Genomic DNA, 13,819 nt, shown 5'->3' on the forward strand with positions numbered 1-13,819 from the left:
ATTGTAACTCAAATGAATATGAATTAGATGAACCAAAGAAAGGTGGTTTGTGTTGCTTGGGTCACACCCCCTCACCCCCTGTAACTCGCGTCTAGAGAACACAGGAGTTGTTGCTCATCTTAATTAGATCTTAATCTTAATTCATCTTAATTAGATCGCTACAGATCGATATAGACATAAGGACATGGAAAATAGATCTTCAGACAAAAAATCACCTGTCTATGAGTGTGAAAGAACTTAGCTGGGAGTATAGAAATATGAATATTTTTTCTCCTTCTATATATGTGTGTGTTTGTGTGTATGTGGTAATATAGGCGTCTGCCTACATACATAAGAACACAAGAGCGGCCAGACTGGGTCAGACCAAAGGTCCATCCAGCCCAGTGTCCTGTCTGTGGACAGTGGCCAGTGCCAGGTGCCCCAGAGGGAGTGAACCTAATAGGTAAAGATCAAGTGATCTCTCTCCTGCCATCCATCTCCACCCTCCGACAAACAGAGGCTAGGGACACCATACACATATCTATCAGCCTGTCTAGCTATCTGGACCTTTGCATACATGTCGTATTTATATGTGTGTGGATTGAGCGTTGACACGATTGATCAAAAGCCCTGGCGGGGATGATTTAGTTGGGGGTTGGTCCTGCTTTGAGCAGGGGCTTGGACTAGATGACCTCCTGAGGTCCCTCCCCACCCTGATCTTCTCTGATTGTGATAGATCCACCGCAATCTCTGTGTTCCTGAATTGGACATCTATTTTTAAAGAATTCTTTTAACAACTTCTTCTCCAGGCAACTCAGAGTTCTTAAACTAGGGTGCAAGGATGCAGCTCGGCGCAATGATCTGCTCCAAGGGAACCATGAAAGCGAAGCAGCCTTCATCTGGCAGGTCGCGAGAGAACGGAAGAGACCCTCCCCAGGTCGGGTTCTGACGCGGGGCAGTACTGAAAGGACTGGGAGTTTTCTTTTGACTTCAGTGGGAGCAGGCTTTAAGCACCGATCGTGCATTTAAATTGCCTCCGATTCTACTCAGTCTTCCCATGGTAAGAAAATAAAAAGTGCAGAGGGGCAATAAGGAAAAGAGCCGGGCCGTGGCGTTACCAAGGGATAGTCAGTGATGTGCCCTGTAGTGTTGTTGGTTTAATAAGGAGCAGGGGTGAGATGAGTGTGCTTAGGCTAACAGGTAATAACAAAAGGCTGCTTTACATTCAGTGTGTTGAAATGTCACACCTACACTGCACACATGAAATATGCCCAGGGAGGTGAATGCCCTGCATTGTGTAACTGGAGAGTGATCCCCGTTTAAATAGGAAATCAGAGGACTCCAGAATTAACAGAATGAACCACCAGGCCAGTCCTTTGTCTTGCAAAGGAGCTGAGCTTGATTAAAAATCGCACAAACTGGTTGTTCCAGGGATGAGGTTAGCTGGACAAGGGTGTTGTTATGTCTAATTGAATGTGTGTGAGGGGAATCAATTCCGATCAAAACAAATCTTCATTTTCTTATTTACAAACCGAATTCCCGCCCCCCACCCCCGGGTGTCAGGCGTACGAATCCAAAGGGCAGCGGCTTTTGGAGACCCGGGAATAATTTTTACGGCTGCTCTGTAATCTGGCCCCAGTTTCACAGAATAATTCCATGCCTTAGTTTCCCTCTCAGCCTAATGGAGATTATGCTACTTCCCCGTTTCAAAAGAGGGCTGTGAGGTTTAGCCAACTAATCCTTGCCCGGAGCTTTGAGATCTCAGGATGAAAAGTCTCATATTACTGTTGAGAATCAGCAGGTATTTGTTTTTAGTATTTATTCATCATTTTTCCACTCTGAGCTCCAGTTTGCAGAGGGTCACAGCACGTAACTATGGATCTGGTAGACGTCTACAACCCAAAACACCGTTATGGAGAAATATATACACAATATGGAGAAAACTAGCTGAGGAGTGACGGTGTTCAGACTGGTTTGCTCTCTCTGTCACAGGGGAATTTGGTGGCCCATCAAATCCTAACATGCCCAGTCATACTTTGCCATTGATTTGGTTTAAAAGGCTGTGGCCTGCAGAGCAGACAGAGTCAGGGGCCCTCTTTTTCAAGTTCTTGAGGGGTCAGATTTTCAAAGCAGCTCAGCTCCTATTTAGGGCCTGATCCTCGACAGCATTGAGGCCCCGATCCTTAAATACAAGTGAGCGCTTCTGAAAATCTGGTCCCAGGGATGTACCTCTTTTACTCCTAGAACATCAGCGAGCTCTGTTTTAAGGGCGCTTCTCTCCCCAAGAGCTGGCTTTGATGTGATCGCTAATATTTTGACACCGAGATCCCAGATCTTCTCTTTGGAGAACCTCTACCTAGGGCTTTTATAAAAGGCTTTTCACACGCCCCTTTCCTCCTGCAACGCTGGGCTATTTGTAAAGCCTCCTAATTACATTCGATTGATTGATTTTAACCCAGAAGGCAACCACCAAGAGATTGGTTGGTTGGCTGCCTGCCTCCTCAGTGGGCCCATTCGCCTGTGCTCTGCTGTAGGAAACAGCCTCCGGGTTTGGACGAAGTTGGGTCGGATAGATCTAATAGACTGTCTCCAAATTATTCCATGGGGCTTTATCAAGCACCCTCGTTTTAAGCAGAGCTCCTTCCTTGACTTCAGTGGGGGAGGTCTCGCTTATTAGAGAGTGGCACATCACAGTGGCATGATTCTGTGGATCTGGATTTTTTTAATGCATGCAAGTAACACGTTCAAACTGCAACCGAGGGGTCTGCCTGGAGTCAGCATCTTCACTCAGGGCCAGTCGTGAAAGGACATAAATAACGAGGAGCCCCTGAATCACAGCCAGATGCAGCGCTCTCTTCCAGGAGGGGAAGGGTCTGTTAGAGAGGGAGATTTCTGTCCTGTAAATTAGAGGGTGTCTAGCAAGACCTTTCGAAGATGCCCAGGCCAGCCCCATATGCCCCTGAAATGCAGCCTACGCCTGGGTAGGAATCCGCCTTGTAAAACATCTACCCTGTGTCTTGCGACTCTCTGCCCCCCCTCTTTGCCCCTCGAACAGGGCAGGCACGGAAGGGGTGACTAACTTTGTCAGGTGGGGACAGCCCCCTGCCCATGGGCATATGACGGGAGGGGTGCCCGCTGCACTGCATTGCAAAACCGATGGAAACTGCTGAATACTTCTGCTAAGAATCTCCCCCCTCCAGTCTTTCAGGGGGAAGAATTACACCCCTGATGGAAATATGCAGGGGAGCATCCCCACCCTGTCGGGGACAGGAGCCTTCCTCCCAACACACGTTTTTCAAGATTGAGGAGAATCTTCCCCACCTTTATTTGCTAAATCCCAGTCTCCCTTGCTTCGAAGGAGCAGAAGGAAACTGGCCTCTCAGATTCCTAGACAAGGTCACAAGGAACCAGCCGGCGGGGGTGAGGGGGGGGGCAGACAAGGCTCGCCCCTTGTCCTGGCCTGCCTCGGGAGTCTATCTGCCCCGCCGTTCAAGCCTATTCCACCGCCCCTGGTTCTGCTGGGTTTTGCTCGCCCTCCTTGTTTGCTTTGCAAGCAGCTGCTGTCTCTCGCGAGCCTCTCCCGGCTCCCTGCTGCCCCCAGCGGCCACTGGCAGCGTTACTATGGCTTGATTGTGCGGGCAGCCAAGCCGGCTCTCGTCCCAGTCTCTGTGGCGCAATCGGTTAGCGCGTTCGGCTGTTAACCGAAAGGTTGGTGGTTCGAGCCCACCCAGGGACGCGGGAGCAAGTTCCTTCACTCGTTTTTTTTCAGTCTTGGCTCCCATTTGGGGGTTCATTTTATTTGCGTTGCGCTGAAAGGCCGGGGACCAGGGAACCGCGTCTGCAAACTGGATTTGCCCTGCAGCCGGAGAGAGCAGGGAGGTGAATGCGTTCAAGGCCTCTTGTGCAATGGGCAAGGTCACAGGCAGCCAGGCCCGGATTCTCCAAGGTATTTAGGCTGAAATTAAGGGGAGGTAGGGCGCTGAATCGCTTTAGGGACCTGAGCCCCAAAAGCTACAAGGAGGAAGATGAATGAGGGCAATTCTCAGAGGGGGCTGGGAAGCTGGTGTGTGCAGAGAGTTTCTCAATGGCTTTGAGGGGCAGCAGATGGTTTTCTTTTCACTGCCACCATCCTCCCCCCACCCACCCCCCCCAGGAAAGGGGAGGAACTGGGGAGTTCTGAGTAGCTGTTAGCCCCAGGTGACTCTGGTCATCATTCATAGCACTTCTTGTGTCTAAGAGTATCATGGGTGCCCCTTCCTTAACAGAAAAGGGAAGAAAAGGCTGTCACAGAGATTAGCCTTGCTCTTCAGGTTCCTTGTACCACATCCAACCCCCCTGCATTTATGATCAACACCTCCCTCCCCCAGGAAATAACAAAATTGTGGGGTGGGGGTGGGGGGGAGACACTTCACCAAAGAATCTGACTGCAGTTGTTTTCTGGCCTGCCTGGGGGGAAAGGGCATGACTAGCTAGGAGACAGGGCTCAGATCCACAAAGATATTTAGGCTCTTAACTTTGAAATCCATGGAAGTGAGGAGCCTAAAGACTTTTTTTGAATCTGGGCCTAAATTTGCCAAAATCCACAGTCAGGGGCCGATTTTCTAACGAGCTCAGCTCCCATGTAGAGCCAACCCTGCCAGCATTTACACCTGTGCTTTGCTGTAATGTCAGCGGGTCTACTGCTGTGATTAAAGTGGAGGGTGTGTGCTGGATTGGGCCCAGGGAAGACCTACAGCAGTCAATGGGACCATGCATGTGGGTAATGTTACACACATGCTGAAGTGTTTGCAGGAGTGGGAGCTGAGCTCTTTGGAAAATCTGGCCCTGGTTGTAGGCGCTGAGTGCTTGGAAATCTGGCCTCTGGAGACCACTTAGCCTGTAATACAAACATGTGGTTCCCCCAAAATTAGCATCCCCATCTGCAAAGAAGATAAGAAAATATGAGTGGCAGGATATTAAAAAAACATGATCAGAGACCTGAAAGCCATAACTATTTTTAATAAAAGAAAAAGGAGCCGAGTGTACGGAACTTCCAACCTTATCTAATGCCAGAGTCCTGTTTTGAAAACATCTTTTCCCCCCCTAAAGCCTGTTTAATCAAACCAACTTCTGCCTCACCTGATTTGTTTTTTACTATTGAAACCAGAGGGCAAGATTTGTGTTTTAGTGAAGGGCCTGAAATACAGCAATGTCCTTTCAGGGGGAATCTCTGTGGTTTTGGAAGAAGGAAGAAACTAATATTTTCAAGTAAGGTTTTAGAGTAACAGCCGTGTTAGTCTGTATTCGCAAAAAGAAAAGGAGGACTTGTGGCACCTTAGAGACTAACCAATTTATTTGAGCATAAGCTTTTGTGAGCTACAGCTCACTTCATCGGATGCTGTAGCTCACGAAAGCTTATGCTCAAATAAATTGGTTAGCCTCTAAGGTGCCACAAGTCCTCCTTTTCTATTTTCAAGTAAGGAGGCATAATTAATTCTATTGTCGGAATTAATGAGTGAAACTCTGTGTTAGCCAACAGGTCAGGCTAGATTATCAGAATGGTCCCTTCTGGCTTCAGGATCTATGAAATATTGTTCACAAAGCAAAGAGAAAAGCAACTCCCCAGGAAGGGAATCACAATTTCAGTTTATTTCTTCAGTTTACAGCATGGAATATTTTCCTACAGAGAGGCCCAGTAATAAGCAAAAGGGAGGAACAATGGGACTGCTTAAGTCTGGCTTTGCAAAATATTTCTATCTAGCTGCTTCTGTTTGATGCTTTTCCTCTTCTCAGTGAACAGCATTAAGGTATGAGGTTTCCTCCCAATCCCAGATACACTGTGGCCTTTAGATTACAGTCTGGGAGCTACACTTTAAAGTGGAAAACACTTTACATACCTGTTTTGAAAAAAATAAGAAAAGAAAAGAAAAGATGTGGGAGGCCTGTTCCTTTAAGAGAGTTGTCCCATTCAGCAGTGTGAACATAAACAGGCCTGAAGTTTTCATTTAAACCAAGCTGCCTAATCTGTTGTGCATTTTGAGGTAGTTTTATACACATGGATCCTTTTCCGTTTGGCACAACATCACTCCTCTATATTAAACATTTAATCCTGTCTCCTACAGAACAGTGGAGAGCTGGGGAGAGGGGGGAAGGATAAAGAAACCCAATACCCTTTAGAGAAGCAAATTTCTCTTTAACATGTACATTAAAAGAAATCCGGCAGCATCATTTACAAGGATTTTTTTATCCCCTCAGTGGTCTGTGGCTCATTGTTTTAAAATGCATATTATTGTGCATTTGTTTTCTAAGGAGGGTTTTGGGGGGGGTTGTTTGTTTGTTTGTTTAAGACAACTATTTTCCCACGCAGAGGCCTGCAGGCTTTCACATGGAAGGGGATTTTAATCCCTTGGTTTTGAATGTGAAGGTCCCCATCCTGCAAACACTTGACTACCAGGATTCAGGAGCTTCATGGTAGTAAATCTGAAAGAACATGTAGGGTTGTTTGCATGATGGGGACTTAAGGTTATATTTGGAGTAACCACTTAGGTACACACAGAGAGAGAGAGGAGTCAAGGAAAGACAGAGAGAGAAAAGGAAAGAAAGGGAAAATAAAAGAGGAAGAAAATATGTAGAAAGGAAAGAAACAGAGGGGAGCAAGAGAAAAAAGGGAGAAGAAAGAAAGAGGAAAGGAGAGGAAAAGAGGAAAGAAAGATGAATGTCCTGGAGATGATCTTCATAGCCCCTAGGGACACAGTAATACCGGCTTTCTGCCCAGAGGTGATCTTGGGATAATCCCCAGCCCCCCGCATACCCTGTGGGATAGAGACCTTGTTGATTCGATAGGACTCTGTCGGAACAGAGATCATCTGAATTTCCCCTTTGTCTTCCCTGTTCCTGACCATCTCTCCCCCCGCGCCCCCATTGTCTCCATCCTCCTCTCAGCCTCCTGTCTCCTCCTTACGTCCCCCTTTCCCCTATCTACAGCTACTCAGCCGGCCATGCCTTTCTCAGGCAAAACTCCCATTGAGACCCCCGGGGAGGGCAGGCTGCAGGATCGGGCCCTTAGACCTAGGGCTATTTCTTATGTTGTCCTTCTCTTTGTCCGCTCTGCGGCCACCACTCCTTCCCTGCCCCCACTCCCACAGGATCAGTCCTGTTTTTACAGTGTGGGTTTATCAAGGTAGATTTAAAGAATCTGGTATCTCTCCCCCGGGGACTTTACTTTTTTCGGTTATCCATCTTCCTTTGATCTGCCCTCCCCTCTCTCCTATAGACACGTTTCTTTGTTTGCGCGATCTCCGCCACTTTTCCTCTCTATTTCTGCTGATCGGTTACTAAGGGCTTGATCCAAAACTCATTGAAGTCATGGGGAACCTTGCCACTGGTTTCACTGGGCTTCGGATCAGGCCCCATGCGTGGTCTATACATACTCATCCAGCTCTTCATTTGCCTCGGAGTCTCTTTTAGGTTTCTATATTTCTCTTGCTGGGATTCCTTTCTTTCGCTGTGTATTTGCTATCTCCCAATCCTTTAACTCTATCTAGCTATCTATCTACCTGTCTATCCCCATTCACATCATCATCTAATCTAATCTAATCTATCTATCTATCTATCTATCTCCATACACCCCATCTATCTATCTATCTATCTATCTATCTATCTCCATACACATCCCACTATCTATATCTATCTACCTATCTATCCCTATACACACCCCAATATCTATCTATCTATCTATCTATCTATCTATCTATCTATCTATCTATCTATCTATCTATCCCCAAACACACCCCAATATCTATATCTATCTATCTATCTATCTATCTATCTATCTATCTCTGTCCCTCTGCGGTACAATAAATTGCTGATGTAAGGACACTGACATTTTCAAGTACTCCTTTAAAAGGAAGACTATTTTTAGCTTGACACTCTTTTTGTTGCTGTTGTTTCCCTCCTGGAAATGTGTTTTCTGCCATCTTCTCTCATGCGAACTTTCTGGGGGCTTTGAGCGCAAATTCCCCTTTTCTCAGCTACTTTGTTACAAAATTTTTTTTTGTTGTTGGTTGGTTTAGTTCAATGTCCTCCCCTTTCCCCTCCTCCCCACTAGGAAAGGACAGGATTGAATTAAATAGATCAAATCCTATATTATATCATTGTATTTCCGCCCCCTCTCGCCTCAGGCAGAAAGAGCTCAGAAGACATTTGTTCTAATTGTTTTTACCCTCTGATGAGAATTAGAACCTGGAACTCGGGTGATTTATTTATTTGATTTATTTGAAAGGAAGCGACACTTGGAACCCACCGCTCCCATTCATTCAAAAAAGACACAGCCCGGATACTCCGAATTGTCCCTCTCCTACGCGCCTGCGTGACCTTCGTTTGCTGCAAAATAACCACTAAAACCTTGAACCTGAGCTCCAGCCATTCCTGCCGCTCCGCCTTCCAGCCGCATTTCCAGCCTTCACACCCCACTGCCAGCGGAGGCATAAAAGATCAGAGGCGCCGGGCTCCTCTCTTGGGTTCAAGCCGCGCAGCTCCGGGACCAACGACGTGTCTTCCCCGGTAGCCCTGGTACCCTTGGGCATCTAAGCCACCGACTGACAAAATCGAGAGATGTAAAGGAAGTGGCGTGAAATCAGTGGTATTCCCAGCATGGTGAAACCTGCCCAGCGAGCCCCCTCCCTGGGAATCTGGATCAGTGCTAAGAATCACATCCCCTAAAACCATTACCGGAGTTTCTTCCACCCATCCATGAATCCTAGCTCAAGCCACAGAATCTACCCCAGTGCCGACTGCGATATCCGTCTTGTTTTTAAACTGGCTAGTTAGCCATGTAACTAGTCACGGCATAAATACCGGCCAAGAAAAGAACATTATGGTAATTTCGCAACCCACTGGGGCGGGGGAAAGCCCTGGGGGTCAAGAATATAAGATTATGGGTGCATTGCCCAACGATGGTATCAAATAGTTTAACAAAACTGACTTCTCCTCATCTACCTAGCCCGATCCTCCCCAAAAATATTGACCCAAAAAGTCAGATCTGGTAGAACAAGAAGCGGCTCTGTAACTAGTTAGTTAGTTAGATAGATAGATAGATAGACAGAGGGGGTGTATGGAGATAGATAGATAGATAGATAGATAGATAGATAGATGGGGTGTATGGAGATAGATAGATAGATAGATAGATAGAGGGGGTGTATGGAGATAGATAGATAGATAGATAGATAGATAGAGGGGGTGTATGGAGTTAGATTAGATTAGATAGATGAGTGTGTATGGGGATGGACAGATAGATTAAAGATGTGATATAAAATCGCTGGATAATGGTCCCAGCTCTTACATCCATATTTTCTGTCAGGCTAGGTATATAAAGAGAAGTCAGATTTGTCCCATGGGTGTAGTTTTCCACTGTACAAACAAAACCCTTCATTTAGGAGGGAAAATACTGTCTTTTTTTTTTTTTTTTTTTTTGTCTGATTGACCTATCGTCATAGTTGGGTAGGACACTTCTTCCCCAAGAAGGTGCCTCCGTTTGTTCAGGCTTTAAATGAAACACAAACACTTGTACATTTCAATGACCGAAGAATGCCTGCAGCCGATCGTATTAAGTAGCAGCCTGAAACTGACCCAGTGCACGTTTGATGCACACCTGTGTGTCCAGCGGTGGTGCCGGATCCTGTACCCAGTGCAATGTCTACACAAGAGGATGAAAAAGTAATGATGACAACTAATAAACGGGGGGGGAGGGGAGGCTACGTTCAATCAAGGTGAAAGACAGATTCGTGGGGAAGGACCATTTCTCCTTTTCTTGGCCTTTCGATTCAGCCAGGTCTCGCCATCCTCAAGAGAGCTCTGCGCCCTGGCCCCGAGCCAGCAACACCTGCCTTCGCGATGAGCGTCAGATGAAGCCAGTGCTTTGCTGGAAGAACGGGTGCGAGGGGGGCAAAGTGTTCAGAGCCTTGCGGGAACCAGCCCCCCTCGGGTGATTTCACAGCAGAGCGGACTATTTGCATTGCAGTAATTTAATTGCACCGCTCAGAAATAATTGCACGGGCTGGCCTGGCGGGTATTTTCTTTGCGGTTTCGATCCGGCAACGGAAAGTGAAGGTCCCTTTCCCTTCCCCCGGTTTGTGTGGCAAGGTTGCCTGTTTCCCTTACTGCTCCAGGCCGTGCCTTGGTTTCCCTCCACCCCCTCCGGTATTTGACTTTATTACCGCCTCGTGTCTGCGAGCTGATCAATAAATCTCGCCTTTGGGTGGGGGGTGGAGGGGGGGTCAGACAGAGCGAACATATGTCATCTGGACAAGAAGAGCCTTGATGCAAACAAAACCCTGTTCCATCCAACAGGCAAAACGCCATGGCAACAGCCAACCCCTTAGCCCCCAGCAGTGTCCCTTGAGCTTGGGAGAAAGGACTGCTGCCTCCCAGCGTTGGAAAGACGAATATCCAACTTACATAACCAAGAGCTCTGGTGTAAGGTCCAGGAGAAGCAGGAAGCCACCCAAAAATCCTTCATCTGGGCCCAGGTGTGCAACAACACAGAGCATTCCATGCCTCATAGGGTCAGTCTGGTGCAGGATCCCATGACTGGGGGTAGGGCGAGAGAGGGTATTTTGGGGCCCCTGGATATTGCTATTTAAAAAATCAAATAACCTTCCAGGAGCTAGTTAGACCCTCTGGAAAAAATCTTGAATTTTGAAGAGTTCTTACAAAGGAAAATTTGGCTACTGCATCACGATTTTGCTGTGATTTATCATTCGTATAAAGGATGACGCCTTGCCAATCTGCTACTGTATCACTGCATACTATTGAATAACTTTGTACATACCTTGGCCTTTCTGACAATAATTTGTAGGCCCTTGAAGATCATTTGGGGGAGCCAAGTGTTCTATTCACTCCCTGCTTCCCATAGTGCCGGGCCGGTCATGGCATGTTAGCATCTGAATCAGTACAGTCTTGATGACTCTTCAGACGCAACTGGAAGTAGTAGGGTGCACAGAGATTATCCTAGCTGGTGTTAACCATCAATAAAGAGCATCACGGGTGGTGGCGTGAGGAAGGATCCTGAAGTACTGTTCCTATTTCGCAACTTTCCAGCTTTTCTGCAGTTGATTAACACTCACAACTCCTCGTGAGATGGGCTGTTATGATGGTGCCCGTTGTACAGATCCTTCCCGGAAGTCTGCACCTTGACCTTCGTGAGAAGGTTTGTTTGTTCCAGTGTCCCCAAAAGTGATGCCACTGGGTGTTTTAACTGCTGGGAGGGCTACCCAAGCTGGACAGGTGCAGACAAAAAGCAGTGCATTATTAGCCCTCCAGGTTGGGGGTTGTGCGACAGACCAATAACCTGTCCTCCTACGCCAGTTACATTATAGGGACACAGCAAGGGAGCCATTCCAGCAAGAAGCATGACAGACAGGCATGGCAAAGCCAAGTTCATGCCCTTAAGTGATGGCTGGTGCGCAGACAGGACTCGGGTTTTACAGATGGGCGACGCGAGAAGGACCAAGGGACGGATTTTCCGACATATGCGGCTCCTGTTCAGGGACTTAGATGAAACTACCGCATGTGCCCTCACGTTCCCCACGCAGTAGCTCTCCCTGTTCTCACTGGGAGCTGCAGAGGGCTGAGCATTTATGCAAATCCAGCCCCTTTCGTTAGGGGCCTAAATAGAATCTGAGCACTTTTGAAAATCCGACCGTTCATCTGGGTGTCTAAAGCTACATCCACCTCTGAGCTGTGGGGTGCAATTCCCAGCTCCCGGAGATGTACTCACAGTCGCTCAAGCAGAGCTGGCGCCTAAAAAGAGCAGGGTGGCCACAGTGGCAAAGGTGGCCACTTGGGCAAGCTGACCCCCGTAAAATCCTGCCGAACGCCTTGGGTTAGCACTCGGGACAGCTAGGCTGAACTGCCACTCACATTGCCGTGGATACAATGCTATTTTTAGGTGCTAGCTGGAGGAGAACTTGTGCAGGTCCATCTATATGAGCCGGAAATCACACCTCCCTGCTCAAATGTAGACGTATCCTTCAGGGGAGCTATTGGGTGCTAAGCTCTTTTGAAAGTGTGGCCCCAAGTTATTTGCCTAAAGCTATAGAGAGTTAGTGTTGGAATAGCAGGAATTCCTGGTGTTCAACCCACTAGCTCTGCTGCTTGCAACACTGAAAGGAAATGCCAGAGGGGAGAGAGGGAGAGGGGAAATTCTACATGAGAAATGTTTTAAAACCCACACATTTTGCCTGCAGTTTAATAGATGCTGACATGAAAAGGAAAACAGTGCAGTCATAGGGTGAGAAAGATCGTTTTCTGTTTAGTCTCCAACAAAGCTGCTCTCTGTATCTCCATGCCACACCTCAATATTAACAAGTCTTTTTTTTTAAAAAAAATAAAAGCTCCAACTCAAATGTTTCCAAAAAGTGTTCCTACAGCAGCAGGCTCAAAAGGCGGTGCGAAGCAGCATGGGTACGTGAAATATGAGGTGCAGGAGCAGCTGGAGAAGTTATCGCTAATACATTTCCAAAGATTTTGTGAAGTTGTGGCTTAGAGCCACCATGAGACAATATGAATTCTAGAGAGGTATGAAAGTTCTGGCTCCATGTTACCCCCATCTAATTCACTGTAGTTCAAGGTCACCAAATAAACTGTATTCCAAACAGCCTTTGAAATAAACGATACAAAGAGTGAGGTTAAAGGCCCAGATCCACAAAGCAACTTGGGTGCTTAATGCTCATCATGTTGAAGTCAATGGGAGTTAGACACTAATCTAAATACCTTTGAGAGTCTGGGGCAATTTCTTTTTAGGAGGATCTTAGGGGCTCCTTCTCTGGAATTCTATCTTTCTTTCTTTTAAAAAAATACTTACTGTTTAAAATAATCTGGTGCATCCCAAAGGCAGCTACTTTGTTCATCAGAAGAGGCAAAAGACACCTTGAAAAGGGTAGATATAGCAGAATCAAAAAATGTGGAGAAGGGGATAAACTGCATCAGCGACAGAGAAGCCTCCCCCATTGCCCCTTCAGTTTGAATGCTGTTAACAAAATCATACAGTTGAAAGACAAGAACATACCATCAAGAGTTGAATGTATCCCCAGGCCCAGTCTTCAAGGGGGATTTTGGTTGAGGAAGGTCTCCAGGATCAAATCCAAGTGAAGAAAAATATGCTTATGTGTCAGGAAAATAATAAATAGTCCTAGAAAGGCACCTGTATTTATCCAGAGACTCCTTTTCTCTTGTTTCTGCGTTTATATTAAATGTTTATTTTAGTGGCTAGTTGAATTTGTTTGTACAACCCAATGGAGCCGATATAACTGTAGATCTCTGGCTGTAAAGGTTTGGGTGTTGTTTATCTGTCTCCCTTCTGAGAGTTATCACAATGTAATCCTTTGAGTCCTGGCCTTCCATTTCAGCAGACTATGTGAAACCTCTCTCAGATATTTCTAGATTCTTTCTGCAACCTCCAGATATAAGAGGGCCTGACCTCGATCCTGCCGATCCTACAGCCATGTACGAAGCAGCCAGCAGCAAACAATGCACCGAGTTAGCCCGCTGCGTAGCCAGCTATCCTGCATCGTGCAGGCAGCAAGGCGTAAACGCAGGGTTCGCACCTCACGATTTCATTGCGAGTCTCGTGATTTTGAGTGGTTTTCTCCAAATGCCGGCTCCCGGCCTTGAGCGGGCTATGTGGAGAATCTCCCGCTTTTATTGGAAAACAAAGGAAACACCTAGCCCGCACAGGGGCAGAGAAAAGCTTGCAGACGTGAAGCAAACACACCCCAAAGGCAGGGAAACCTGAAGGCAAAGGCAAAGGCAAAGGCAAGTCCCCCCCACCACCCTTGCATTGTATGTGATGTTCAAAATCTCA

At 46.9% G+C, this 13,819-nt stretch overlaps 1 long non-coding RNA gene and 1 other non-coding gene across 2 annotated transcripts; one reads left to right on the plus strand and one right to left on the minus strand.

The window, feature by feature from the left end:
• Positions 1-3,641: 3,641 nt before the first annotated feature.
• TRNAN-GUU (transfer RNA asparagine (anticodon GUU)) lies at positions 3,642-3,715 on the plus strand. Its single transcript has one exon. It is a non-coding gene; the product is annotated as a tRNA-Asn (tRNA).
• Positions 3,716-11,184: 7,469 nt separating this feature from the next.
• LOC144258135 (uncharacterized) lies at positions 11,185-13,293 on the minus strand. Its single transcript, XR_013344631.1, has 3 exons — positions 13,025-13,293; positions 12,821-12,885; positions 11,185-11,233 (listed from the first exon to the last, which is right to left on the minus strand). It is a non-coding gene; the product is annotated as an uncharacterized LOC144258135 (long non-coding RNA).
• Between the last annotated feature and the right edge of the window lie 526 nt (positions 13,294-13,819).

The sequence above is a fragment of the Eretmochelys imbricata genome, chromosome 27 (genome assembly GCF_965152235.1).
Source record: "Eretmochelys imbricata isolate rEreImb1 chromosome 27, rEreImb1.hap1, whole genome shotgun sequence".
In the NCBI taxonomy this organism is placed as follows: domain Eukaryota; kingdom Metazoa; phylum Chordata; order Testudines; family Cheloniidae; genus Eretmochelys; species Eretmochelys imbricata.